Source organism: Grampus griseus (genome assembly GCF_964374135.1).
Source record: "Grampus griseus genome assembly, chromosome: 3".
In the NCBI taxonomy this organism is placed as follows: domain Eukaryota; kingdom Metazoa; phylum Chordata; class Mammalia; order Artiodactyla; family Delphinidae; genus Grampus; species Grampus griseus.
In genome coordinates this window covers 29,137,632-29,151,892 of record NC_139019.1, presented here as the reverse complement: position 1 = coordinate 29,151,892, position 14,261 = coordinate 29,137,632, and the positions used below count along the sequence as shown (strand labels likewise).

At 42.9% G+C, this 14,261-nt stretch overlaps 1 protein-coding gene across 1 annotated transcript in view; it reads right to left on the bottom strand.

The window, feature by feature from the left end:
* SPEF2 (sperm flagellar 2) overlaps positions 1-14,261 on the bottom strand; it is a gene marked incomplete at both ends in the record, with an annotated part of 174,444 nt that overhangs the window by 12,542 nt on the left and 147,641 nt on the right. The window lies entirely within an intron of this gene.

Below are 14,261 nucleotides of genomic sequence, written 5' to 3'. Positions count from 1 at the left end.
GCCCAAAGTCACTGGAACTTGAGCCATTAGACTCTTTAAACTGGCCCACGTTGCACTGAACTCCCCAGACTATTGACTGTAATGTGACTTCTTCCAGTGTAGACTCCCATGCGGAAAGAGTGTGCTTATCACTGAATATCAGCTTGTTTGGCAAGTCTCTCTCGTATCCTAAATGACTGAGCTGACGCTCAGATCTAGATGCAGTGTCTCATGCATTTGACAGCGTGAGGAGTTAGTGCTCCGGGACCTAATATCCTCTGGGGCCCCGCAAATCCTAGGCCAAGCTCTGGGACACAGAGGTCACACTTAAGCAACTACGCGGCCCTGTTTGGGGAGGTGACTGGCTCTTCTCAAACATTTGCATGCAGTGACCTGGAGAATCTTTTTTTTTTTTTTTTTAATAAATATGTCTGTTTATAAAGTCATGGAACTGATTTTTTTAACATCTTAATTGTAGTATAATTGCTTTATATTGTTTAGTTTCTGCTGTATAACAAAGTAAATCAGCTATACGTATACATATATTCCCATATCTCCTCCCTCTTGTGTCTCCCTCCCACCCTCCCTATCTCACCCCTCTAGGTGGTCACAAAGCACCGAGCTCATCTCCCTGTGCTATGCAGCTGCTTCCCACTAGCCATTCATCTTACATTTGGTAGTGTATATATGTCCATGCTACTCTTGCACTTCTTCCCAGCTTACACCTCCCCTCCCCATGTCCTCAAGTCCATTCTCTATGTCTGCGTATTTATTCCTGTCCTGCCCCTAGGTTCGTCAGAACCATTTTCTTTTTTTTTTTTAATTCCATACATATGTGTTAGCATACGGTATTTGTTCTTCTCTCAATTTCGTTTCTTTTTATGGCTGAGTAATATTCCATTGTATATATGTGCCATGTCTTCTTTATCCATTCATTTGTCGATGGACACTTAGGTTGCATCCATGTCCTGGTTATTGTAAATAGAGGTGAAATGAAGATTGTGGTACATGTCTCTTTATTATTATTATTATTATTTATTTATTTTTTTGCAGTACGCGGGCCTCTCACTGTTGTGGCCTCTCCCATTGTGGAGCACAGGCTCCGGACGCGCAGGCTCAGCAGCCATGGCTCATGGGCCCAGCCGCTCCGAGGCATGTGGGATCTTCCAGGACCAGGGCAGAAACCCGCGTCCCTTGCATCGGCAGGCAGACTCTCAACCACTGCGCCACCAGGGAAGCCCCCGTGTCTCTTTTTAAATTATGGTTCTCAAGGTATATGCCTAGTAGTTCTATTTTTAGTTTCTTAAGGAACATTCATACTGTTCTCCATAGTGGCTGTATCAATTTACAGTCCCACCAAGAGTGCAAGTGGGTTCCCTTTTCTCCACACCCTCTCCAGCATTTATTGTTTATAGATTTTTTGATGATGGCCATTCTGACCAGTGTGAGGTGATACCTCATTGTAGTTTTGATTTGCATTCCTCTAATGATTAGTGATGTTGAACATCCTTTCATGTGTTTGTTGGCAATCTGTATATCTTTTTTGGAGAAATGTCTATTTAGGTCTTCTGCCCATTTTTGGATTGAGTGCTCTGTGTTTTGATATTGAGCTGCTTGTATATTTTGGATATTAATCCTTTGTCAGTTGCTTCGTTTGAAAATATTTTCTCCCATTCTGAGGGTTGTCTTTTAGTCTTGGTTATAGTTTCCTTCACTGTGCAAAAGTTTTTAAGTTTCATTAGGTCCCATTTGTTTATTTTTGTTTTTATTTCCATTTCTCTAGGAGGTGGGTCAAAAAAGATCTTACTGTGATTTATGTCAAAGAGTGTTCTTCCTATGTTTCCCTCTATGAGTTTTATAGTGTCCAGTCTTACATTTAGGTCTTTAATCCATTTTGAGTTTATTTTTGTGTATGGTGTTAGGGAGTGTTCTAATTTCATTCTTTTACATGTAGCTGTCCAGTTTTCCCAGCACCACTTATTGAAGAGCCTGTCTTTTCTCCAATGTATATTCTTGCCTCCTTTACCAAAGATAAGGTGACTGGGCTTCCCTGGTGGTGGAGTCCGCCTGCTGATGCAGGGGACACAGGTTTGTGCCCTGGTCCAGGAGGAGCCCACATGCTGCGAAGTGGCTAGGCCTGTGAGCCATGGCTGCTGAGCCTGTGCGTCCGGAGCCTGTGCTCCGCAACAGGAGAGGCCACAACAGTGAGAAGCCATGTACCACAAAAAAAAAAAAAAAAAAGATAAGGTAACCATATGTGTGTGGGTTTATCTCTAGGCTTTCTATCCTGTTCCATTGATCTATATTTCTGTTTTTGTTCCAGTACCATACTGTCTTGATTACTGTAGCTTTGTAGTATAGTCTGAAGTCAGGGAACCTGATTCCTCCAGCTCCGTTTTTCTTTCTCAAGATTGCTTTCACTATTTGGGGTCTTTTTTGTTTCCATACATATTGTGAAATTTTTTGTTCTAGTTCTGTGAAAAGTGACATTGGTAGTTTGATAGGGATTGCATTGAATCTGTAGATTGCTTTAGTCATTTTCACAGTGTTGATTCTTCCAATCCAAGAACATGGTATATCTCTCCATCTGTATCATCTTGAATTGCTTTCATCAGTGTCTTATAGTTTTCTGCATACAGGTTTCTTGTCTCCTTAGGTAGGTTTATCCCTAGGTATTTTATTCTTTTTGTTGCAGTGGTAAGTGGGAGTGTTTCCTTAATTTCTCTTTCAGATTTTTCATCATTAGTGTATAGGAATGCAAGAGATTTCTGTGCATTAATTTTGTATCCTGCTACTTTACCAAATGCATTGATTAGCTCTAGTAGTTTTCTGGTAGCATCTTTAGGATTCTCTGTGTATAGTATTATGTCATCTGCAAACAGTGACAGCTTTACTTCTTCTTTTCCATTTTGGATTCCTTTTATTTCTTTTTCTTCTCTGATTGCTGTGGCTAAAACTTCCAAAACTATGTTGAATAATAGTGGTGAGTGTGGGCAATCTTGTCTTTTCCTGATCTAAGTGGAATGGTTTCAGTTTTTCACCATTGAGAATGATGCTGGCTGTGGGTTTGTCATATATGGTCTTTATTATGTTGAAGTAAGTTCCCTCTATGCCTACTTTCTGGAGGGTTTTTATCATATATGGGTGTTGAATTTTGTCAAAAGCTTTATCTGCATCTATTGAGATGATCATATGGTATTTCTCCTTCACTTTGTTAATATGGTTTATCACATTGATTGATTTGTTTATATTGAAGAATCCTTGCGTTCCTGAGATAAACCCCAGTTGATCATCATGTATGATCCTTTTTTTTTTTAAACTCAAAATATAGTTTTATTCACCATACTCTTGAATGTCTCAAATACTTAAGTAACATATTTGTGCATTCATCTAATATTTGATGCATGCAAAAAGAACAAATCAAATTATGTTTTTCACTACAAAAATAAATTAAAAAACAGACCTAAAATATGTTCCATCTAGAAATGTCCATCTCGTTGCCTTTAAGCTTATTTTCTTCTTTTGTGATGCGCTTGCGATCTTTGCTCTTTCTGATTTCTTACTGTTAATTTACTGATGGTTTTGAGACATGTTTTTGTGCTTTGCACATGAATAACTATTAAACCAGCAAAGCAAAACGTAAACTACAGTTCTTCTTACGGGGAAATAATAAACCCTAAAACAAAGCAAAACCCAAAATAACTAGAAAAAAACCCATTTAAAACATTGTCTTTTTTTTTTTTTTTAAACATCTTTATTGGAGCATAATTGCTTTACAATGGTATGTTAGTTTCAGCTTCACAACAAAATGAATCAGTTATATATATACATATGTTCCCATATCTCTTCCCGCTTGCGTCACCCTCCCTCCCACCCTCCCTATCCCACCCCTCCAGGCGGTCACAAAGCACCGAGCTGATCTCCCTGTGCTATGCGGCTGCTTCCCACTAGCTATCTACCTTACGTTTGGTAGTGTATACATGTCCATGCCTCTTTATTGCTTTGTCACTGTTTACCCTTCCCCCTCCCCATAGCCTCAAGTCCATTCTCTAGTAAGTCTGTGTCTTTATTCCTGTTTCACCCCTAGGTTTTTCATGACATTTTTTTTTCTTAAATTCCATATATATGTGTTAGCATACGGGTCTCTTGTAGACAGCAAATATATGGGTCTTGTTTTTGTATCCATTCAGCCAATCTGTGTCTTTTGGTGGGAGCATTTAGTCCATTTACATTTAAGGTAATTATCGATATGTGTGTTCCCATTCCCATTTTCTTAATTGTTTTGGGTTTGTTATTGTAGGTCTTTTCCTTCTTTTGTGTTTCTTGCCTAGAGAAGTTCCTTTAGCAGTTGTTGTAGAGCTGGTTTGGTGGTGCTGAACTCTCTCAGCTTTTGCTTGTCTCTAAAGGTTTTAATTTCTCCATCAAATCTGAATGAGATCCTTGCTGGGTAGAGTAATCTTGGTTGCAGGTTTTTCTCCTTCAACACTTTCAATATGTCCTGCCACTCCCTTCTGGCTTGCAGAGTTTCTGCTGAAAGATCAGCTGTTAACCTTATGGGGATTCCCTTGTGTGTTATTTGTTGTTTTTCCCTTGCTGCTTTTAATATGTTTTCTTTGTATTTAATTTTTGACAGTTTGATTAATATGTGTCTTGGCGTATTTCTCCTTGGATTTATCCTGTATGGGACTCTCTGTGCTTCCTGGACTTGATTAACTATTTCCTTTCCCATATTAGGGAAGTTTTCAACTATAATCTCTTCAAATATTTTCTCAGTCCCTTTCTTTTTCTCTTCTTCTTCTGGAACCCCTATAATTCGAATGTTGGTACGTTTAATGTTGTCCCAGAGGTCTCTGAGACTGTCCTCAGTTCTTTTCATTCTTTTTTCTTTATTCTGCTCTGCAGTAGTTATTTCCACTATTTTATCTTCCAGATCACTTATCCGTTCTTCTGCCTCAGTTATTCTGCTATTGATCCCATCTAGAGTACTTTTAATTTCATTTATTGTGTTGTTCATCGTTGCTTGTTTCATCTTTAGTTCTTCTAGGTCCTTGTTAACTGATTCTTGCATTTTGTCCATTCTATTGTCCATTCTATCTCCAAGATTTCGGATCAACCTTACTATCATTATTTTGAATTCTTTTTCAGGTAGACTGCCTATTTCCTCTTCATTTGTTAGGTCTGATGGGTTTTTATCTTGCTCCTTCATCTGCGGTGTGTTTTTCTGTCTTTTCATTTTGCTTATCTTACTGTGTTTGGGGTCTCCTTTTTTGCAGGCTGAAGGTTCGTAGTTCCTGTTGTTTTTTGTGTCTGTCCCCAGTGGCTAAGGTTGGTTCAGTGGGTTGTGTCGGCTTCCTGGTGGAGGGTACTAGTGCCTGTGTTCTGGTGGATGAGGCTAGATCTTGTCTTTCTGGTGGGCAGGTCCACGTCTGGTGGTGTGTTTTGGGGTGTCTGTAGACTTATTATGATTTTGGGCCGCCTCTCTGCTAATGGGTGGGGTTGTGTTCCTGTCTTGCTAGTTGTTTGGCATAGGATGTCCAGCACTGTAGCTTGCTGGTCGTTGAGTGAAGCTGGGTGCTGGTGGTGAGATGGAGATCTCTCGGAAATTTTTGCTGTTTGATATTATGTGCAGCTGGGAGGTCTCTTGTGGATCAGTGTCCTGAAGTTGGCTCTCCCACCTCAGAGGCACAGCACTGACTCCTGGCTGCAGCACCAAGAGCCTTTCATCCACAGGGCTCCTTAATTTGGGATGATTGGTTGTCTATTCAGGTATTCCACAGATGCAGGGTACATCAAGTTGATTGTGGAGCTTTAATCCGCTGCTTCTGATGCTGCTGGGAGAGATTTCCCTTTCTCTTCTTTGTTCTCACAGCTCCCAGGGGCTCAGCTTTGGATTTAGCCCCGCCTGTGCGTGTAGGTCGCCGGAGGGCGTCTGTTCTTTGCTCAGACAGGACGGGGTTAAAGGAGCCGCTGATTCGGAGGCTCTGGCTCACTCAGGCCCGGGGGTAGGGAGGGGCACGGAGTGTGGGGCGGGCCTGCGGCGGCAGAGGCCGGCGAGACGTTGCAGCCTGAGGCGCGCCTGTGCGTTCTCCCGGGGGAGTTGTCCCTGGATCCCGGGACCCTGGCAGTGGCGGGCTGCACAGGCTCCCCGGAAGGGCGTGTGGCTAGTGACCTGTGTTCGCACACAGGCCTCCCGGTGGCGGCAGCAGCGGCCCCAGCGTCCCATGTCTGTCTCTGGGCTCCGCACTTTCAGCCGCGGCTCGCGCCCGTCCCTGGAGCTCTCTCAAGCAGCGTTCTTAATCCCCTCTCCTCGTGCACCAGGAAACAAAGAGGGACGTAAAAGTCTCTTGCCTCTTCGGCAGTTCCAGACTTCTCCCCGGACTCTCTCCCGGCCAGCCGCGGTGCACTAACGCCCTGCAGGCTGTGTTCACGCCGCCAACCTCAGTCCTCTCCCGGCGCTCCGACAAAAGCCGGAGCCTCAGCTCCCAGTCCCGCCCGCCCCGGCGGGCGAGCAGACAAGCCTCTCGGCTGGCGAGTTCCGGTCGGCCCGATCCTCTGCGCTGGAATCTGTCCGCTTTGTCCTCCGCACCCCTGTTGCTGTGCTCTCCTCCGCGGCTCCCAAGCTCCCCCACTCCGCCTCCCGAAGCCTCCACCCGCGAAGGGGCTTCCTAGTGTGTGGACACTTTTCCTCCTTCACAGCTCTCTCCCGCTGGTGCAGGACCCGTCCCTATCCTTTTGTCTCTGTTTAGTTTTTTCTTTTGCCCTACCCAGGTACGTGGGGGGTTTCTTGCCTTTTGGGAGGTCTGAGGTCTTCTGCCAGCGTTCAGTAGATGCTCTGTAGGAGTTGTTCCATGCGTAGATGTATTTCTGGTGTATCTGTGGGGAGGAACGTGATCTCCGCGTCTTACTCTTCCGCCATCTTCCCGGAAGTCCCATGTATGATCCTTTTAATGTGCTGTTGGATTCTGTTTGCTAGTATTTTTTTGAGGATTTTTGCATCTCTGTTCATCAGTGATATTGACCTATAGTTTTCTTTTTTTGTGACATCTTTTGTCTGGTTTTGGTATCAGGGTGATGGTGGCCTTGTAGAATGAGTTTGGGAGTGTTCCTCCCTGTGCTATATTTTGGAAGAGTTAGAGAAGGATAGGTGTTAGCTCTTCTCTAAAAGTTTGATAGAATTTGCCTGGGAAGCTGTCTGGTCCTGGGCTTTTGTTTGTTGGAAGATTTTTAATTTCAGTGCCTGTGATTGTTCTGTTTATATTTTCTATTTCTTCCTGATTCAGTATCCAAAGGTTGTGCTTTCCTAAGTATTTTTCCATTTCTTCCAGGTTGTCCATTTTACTGGTATAGAGTTGCTTGTAGTAGTCTCTTAGGATGCTTTGTGTTTCTGCAGTGTCTGTTGTAACTTCTTCTTTTTCATTTCTAATTTTATGATTTGAGTACACTCCCTCTTTTCCTTGATGAGTTTGCTAATGGTTTATCAATTTTGTTTACCTTCTGAAAGAACCAGCTTTTAGTTTTATTGATCTTTGCTATTGTTTCCTTCATTTTTTTTCATTTATTTCTGATCTGATCTTTATGATTTATTTCCTTTTTCTAACTTTGTGGTTCTTTTTGTTCTTCTTTCTCTAATTGCTTTAGGTGTAAGGTTAGGTTGTTTATTTGAGATTTTTCTTGTTTCTTGAGGTAAGATTGTATTGCTATAAACTTCCTTCTTAGAACTGCTTTGGTGCATCACATAGGTTTTGGGTCGTCATGTTTTCATTGTCATTTGTTTCTAGGTATTTTTTAAATTTCCTCTTTGATTTCTTCAGTGATCTCTTAGTTATTTAGTAGTGTATTGTTTAGCCTCCATGTGTTTGTATTTTTTACAGTTTTTTTCCTGTAATTGATATCTAGTCTCATAGCGTTGTGGTCGGAAAAGATACTTGATACAATTTCAATTTTCTTAAATTTACCAAGGCTTGATTTGTGACCCAGGATATGATCTATCCTGGAGAATGTTCCATGAGCACTTGAGAAGAAAGTGTATTCTGTTGTTTTTGGATGGAATGTCCTATAAATATCATTTAAGTCCATCTTGTTTAATGTGTCATTTAAAGCTTGTGTTTCCTTATTTATTTTCATTTTGGATGATCTGTCTATTGGTGAAAGTGGGGTGTTAAAGTCTCCTACTATGATTGTGTTACTGTCAATTTCCCCTTTTATGGCTGTTAGTATTTGCCTTATGTATTGCTGTGCTCCTATGTTGGGTGCATCAATATTTACAACTGTTATATCTTCTTTGATTGATCCTTTGATCATTATGTAGTGTCCTTCTTTGTCTCTTGTAATAGTCTTTATTTTAAAGTTTATTTTGTCTGATATGAGAATTGCTACTCCAGCTTTCTTTTGATTTCCATTTGCATGCTATATATTTTTCCCTCCCCTCACTTTAAGTCTGTATGTGTCCCTAGGTCTGAAGTGGGTCTCTTGTAGACTGCATATATACAGGTCTTGTTTTTGTATACATTCAGCCAGTCTATGTTTTTTGGTGGCAGCATTTAATCCATTTACATTTAAGGTAATTATTGATATGTACATTGCTATTACCATTTTCTTAATTGTTTTGGGTTTGTTATTGTAGTTCTTTTCCTTCTCTTGTGTTTCCTGCCTAGAGAAGTTCCTTTAGCATTTCTTGTAAAGCTGGTTTGGTGATGCTGAATTCTCTTAGCTTTTGCTTTTCTGTAAAGGTTTTAATTTCTCCGTCAAATCTGAATGAGATCCTTGCTGGGTAGAGTAATATTGGTTGTAGGTTTTTCCCTTTCATCACTTTCAATATGTCCTGCCACTCCCTTCTGTCTTGCAGAGTTTCTGCTGAAAGATCAGCTGTTAACCTTATGGGGATTCCCCTGTATGTTATTTGTTGCTTTCCCCTTGCTGCTTTTAATATTTTTTCTTTGTATTTAATTTTTGATAGTTTGATTAATATGTATCTTGGTGTGTTTCTCCTTGGATTTATCCTGTATGGCACTCTCTGTGCTTCCTGGAGTTGATTGACTATTTCCTTTCCCATATTAGGGAAGTTTTTAACTATAATCTCTTCAAATATTTTGTTAGTCCTTTTTTTTATTCTCTTCTTCTTCTGGGACCCCTATAATTCTAATGTTGGTGCATTTAATGTTGTCCCAGAGGTCTCTAAGACTGTCCTCAATTCTTTTCATGCTTTCTTCTTTATTCTGCTCTGCAGTAGTTATTTCCACTATTTTATCATCCAGGTCACTTGTCCATTCTTCTGCCTCAGTTATTCTGCTATTGATTCCTTCTAGAGCATTTTTAATTTCATTTATTGTGTTGTTCCTCACTGTTTGTTTGCTTGTTAGTTCTTCTAGGTCCTTGTTAAACGTTTCTTGTATTTTCTCCATTCTATTTACAAGATTTTGCATCATCTTTACTACCATTACTGTGAATTCTTTTTCAAGTAGACTCCCTCTTTCCTCTTCATTTGTTTGGTCTGGTGGGTTTTTACTTTGCTCCTTCATCTGCTGCATATTTCTCTGTTTTCTCATTTTCCTTAACTTACTGTGTTTTGAGTCTCCTTTTTGCAGGCTGCAGGTTCGTAGTTCCCGTTGTTTTTGGTTTCTGCCCCCAGTGGATGAGGTTGGTCCAGTGGGTTGTGTAGGCTTCCTGGTGGAGGGCACTGGTGCCTGTGTTCTGGTGGATGAGGCTGGATCTTGTCTTTCTGCTGGGCAGGGTTGCATCCAGTGGTAGGTTTTGAAGTGTCTGTGAACTTACTATGATTTTAGGCAGCCTCTTTGCTAATGGGTGGGATTGTGTTTGTCTTGCTGGCTGTTTGGCATAGGGTGTCCAGCAGTGGAGATTGCTGGTCATTGAGTGGAGCTGGGTCTTTGCATTGAGATGGAGATCTCTGGGAGAGCTCTCGCCGATTGATATTACATGGGGCCAGGAGGTCTCTGGTGGTCCAATGTCCTGAACTCAGCTCTCCCACCTCAGAGGCTAAGGCCTGACAGCTCGCCAGAGCACCAAAACCCTGTCAGTCACACAGCTCAGAAGAAAAGGGAGGGAAAAACATTACATAAAATAAAATAAAGTTATTAAAATAAAAAGTTTTTAAAAAATTATTTTAAAAAGAGTAATTAAAAAGAAAAAGAGAGCAGCCAAACCAATAAACAAATCCACTAATGATAACAAGTGCTAAAAACTATACTAAGATACACATAAAAATCAGAAACTATTCAATCACATACAACAAACCCCAAGTCTACAGTTGCTCTCAAAGTCCACCACCTCAATTTTGGGATGATTCATTGTCTGTTCAGGTATTCCACAGATGCAGGGTACATCAAGTTGATTGTGGAGATTTAATCTGCTGCTCCTGAGGCTGCTGGGAGAGATTTCCCTTTCTCTTCTTTGTTTGCACAGCTCCTGGGGCTCAGCTTTGGATTTGGCCCCGCCTCTCTGCATAGGTCACCTTCTGGCACCTGTTCTTTGCCCACACCAGAGGGTGTTAAAGGAGCGGCTGCTTAGGGGGCTCTGGCTCTCTGAGGCCAGGAGGGAGGGGCACGGAATGTGGGGCAAGCCTGTGAGGGCAGAGGCCAGCGTGACGTTGCACCAGCCTGAGCCGTACTGTGTGTTCTTCCGGCGAAGTTGTCTGTGGATCACGGGCCCCTGGCAGTTGTGGGCTGCACAGGTTCCTGGGAGGAGAGGTGTGGACAGTGACCTGTGCTTGCACACAGGCTTTCTGGTGGCTGCAGTAACAGCCTTAGCATCTCATGCCCGTCTCTGGGGTCCATGCTGATAGCCGCGGCTCGCGCCCATCTCTGGAGCTCCTTTAGGTGGTGCTCTGAATCCCCCCTCCTTGCACACCCCAAAACAATGGTCTGTTGCCTCTTAGGCAGGTCCAGACTTTTCCCTGGACTCCCTCCCAGCTAGCTGTGGCGCACTAACCCCCTGCAGGCTGTGTTCACGCCGCCAACCCCAGTCCTCTCCCTGCGCTCCGACCGAAGCCCGAGCCTCAGCTCCCAGCCCCCGCCCGCCCCGGCGGGTGAGCAGACAAGTCCCTCGGGCTGGCGAGTGCCGGTCGGCACCAATCCTCTGTGCGGGAATCTCTCCGCTTTGCCCTCTGCACCCCTGTTGCTGTGCCCTCCTCCACCGCCCCGAAGCTTCCCCCTTCTGCCACCCACAGTCTCTGCCCACGAAGGGGCTTCCTAGTGTGTGGAAACCTTTCCTCCTTCACAGCTCCCTCCCACTGGTGCAGGTCCAGTCCCTATTCTTTTGTCTCTGTTTTTTTGTTTGTTTTGTTTTCTTTGGCCCTACCCATGTACGTGGGGAGTATTTTGCCTTTTGGGAAGTCTGAGGTCTTCTGCCAGCATTCAGTAGGAGTTGTTCCACATGTAGATGTATTTTTGATGTATTTGTGGAAAGGAAGGTGATCTCTACGTCTTACTCCTCTGCCATCTTGAAGGTCCTCTGGAGAATCTTTTAAAAATGTATGTATATGTATAGCTGATTCACTTTGTTATAAAGCAGAAATGAACACACCATTGTAAAGCAATTATACTCCAATAAAGACGTTAAAAAATATAAAAATAAAATGTAGATTCTTATTAAGTAAACGGCTCTGGAGCAGTCTCAGATTCTGCATGTTGAGCAAGCTCCTATACAATTCCCAAGACACTGGCCCTGGCCTACACTTAAAGAAGCAAGTGCCTAGGTCTAGAGACACCATGTTATTCTTTATTACTGACAGTCCTTACAACTATGAGCAAGTCCAATTATATATCCATGAGATAACAATTGGAAAAATTATTTTCTATTTGACAAATCCAATAAAATTTAAATAAGAATAACTTTGATAGGAAAATACATGAAGTCTGTTATGCCATGAATCTGAAAAGAATCTTAGAGGTCAATGGGCTCTGCAAGCTCGTTCATTCAGTCACCCCTTTTTATCAAACGTTTACTGAGGGTCTGCTGTGGCACCGAGCTAGGCTCAGATGCTTTGAAACACTCTCTGATGGTAAGGCAGCCTTAGGCATTTGAAGAGTCATGATCCAGCTTTTGGGTTCCTTTAGGACCTTATATTTTCTTCATCTTCCCACTTGCCTTTGGAAGTCCTCAGGGATTCCCAGCAGGACTAGGGGTAGAAGGGAGCTGACACCAACAGATAACCATGGCATTGTCCTTTCATGTTTATCTTCCATTTCTTTCATATGAATCCTTGAACTTTAATACTATTTTCATTGAAATGCTCTTAAAAAGGCTGTGTAGGTGCAACCCATTATTTCCATTAACAAAGAAGTTCAATGTGATATACTGAAGGAAGATGGGCAAAAATAAAATAAGTTGACATGTGAACTCTTCCTGTAATTACACAGGCTTGATTTTAAACCAATGGATGAGACATTCAAAAAAGGTGAGGCCTGCTATGTTCTTAAGATCATTTAAGATGTTGTTATAGGAAGACTCCTAAGGAGGCTTCAGAGTTTCCCTGGAAAACCCCCTCAAATACATATCTTGTATAATCCCTTGCCCCTGAGTATGGGTGGGATTTGTAAATATGATGGAAAGCCAATTTTCAGGAGTAAAGGTAAAGAGATTTTGCAGACACAAGGTCCTTAATCAGTTGATTTTGTGTTAATCAAACGAGAGCTCAACCTTGGGCTCTGATCTAATCATGTGAGCCGTTTTAAAAAGGACCCAGGACTTCAGGGAGAGATTTGAAGCCAGCAAGATGCTTTCCTGCTGGCCATGAAGAGGCAAACTCTGAAACTGTGAGAGGGCGTGTGGCAGGGAACAACAGGCAGCCTCTCGGAGCTGAAGTTCTTAGTCCTACAACTGCATGGATCTGAATTCTGCCAGCAGCGCACCTTGGAAGCCAATCCTGGAACCAATATAGGAATTGGCCTCAGCTAAGATTGCAACCCCAGCTGACACCTTGATTTTAGCCTTCTGAGACCCTGAGCAGAGGACCCAGCTAAGCCATGACTGGACTTCTGACTTACAGAAACTCTGAGGTAATAATTGGGCCTTGGTTTAAGCCACTAAATTTGTGGAAGTTTCTTACATAGACTCAAAACCCAACACAAATACTATGGTTTCATTCATTCAATAAGCACTTATTGACTATGCAGAACCTTAGACGGCTCCAGAAAAGTACTTAGGACTGTTCTAGACTGTTCTACGTGCTTGAAATGCACTTACTAGGAAAGAGATAAAGATGCATGCTTTTAAGGAGCTTAATTTCTAGAAGAGGAAGACAGACAGAATAAATAAAGTAAATTAGATAGTCATTATGGAAACACAGGGAAAAAATGGAGGTCAAGGAAAGGGGAATTGGAGTGAAGGGTGGGGAAGAGGGGCAGGTTGCCGAATTGAGAAGATGAAAATTGGACAAAGGTTGGAGGTGGGCAGGGAGTAGGCAGGTAGGACACGCAGGGGAAGGGCCACACAGGCAGAGGAGAGTGCTGAGGCCAGTGTCCTCAGGTAGGAGCATGCCTGCACATTTGATCAACAGGGAGGAGGCCAGAGTGGCTGAGGCAGGGGACAGAAGAGGCAAGGCCGGTTGGTTTCTTGAGGACTTTGGGTTTTCCTCTGACTAAAACGCAGTGCTGTGGGATGACTGGAGTAGAGGCTGCTGTGATCTGCCTGTGACCTGAGCCAAGACAAGGGAGACATGGAGGACCTGTGATGAGGCCGCTGCTGTCACGCAGGTGAAGTTGGCTGGTTTGTTCCAGTGACAGCAATGGGACTTGGAACAGGTGGTCTGATCCTGGACGTATTTTGAGGGTAGAACTATGGGCATTTCCTGAAGGACTGGATGTAGGGTTTTGAAAAGGAAGAGAACTGGGGATGACTCCTAGGTTTTGGCCTGAGCAAGAGGAAGGACAGAGTTGCCACTGACCAACATGGAGAGGGCTCTAGGTGAAGGTGGGGCAGTGGGGTGGTGGGGATGGGAGGTCAGGGACCCAGTCTTGGACATGATGAGTTTGAAATGTCTACTAGAACATTCAAGTGGAGATGTCCAATAGACAGTCATGTCTAGGAGTCTAACGTTTGGAAGAGAGGTTAGGGGTGGTGAAAATAGACACTTGGGATTTGTTAGCAAAAAGCTAGTATTTCAAACCACGAGCCCGGCTTCAACAAATATTAACAGCCCAAAGAAATAGAAGGATTTCATGTGGACGGAAGCTGTGGAGAAGAGATTAAGACAAAACCGTAAATTTGCATACGGTGAGATTAAATTGCCTTTTCTCAAGAAATCCCTATGAATTTTTAAAACACTG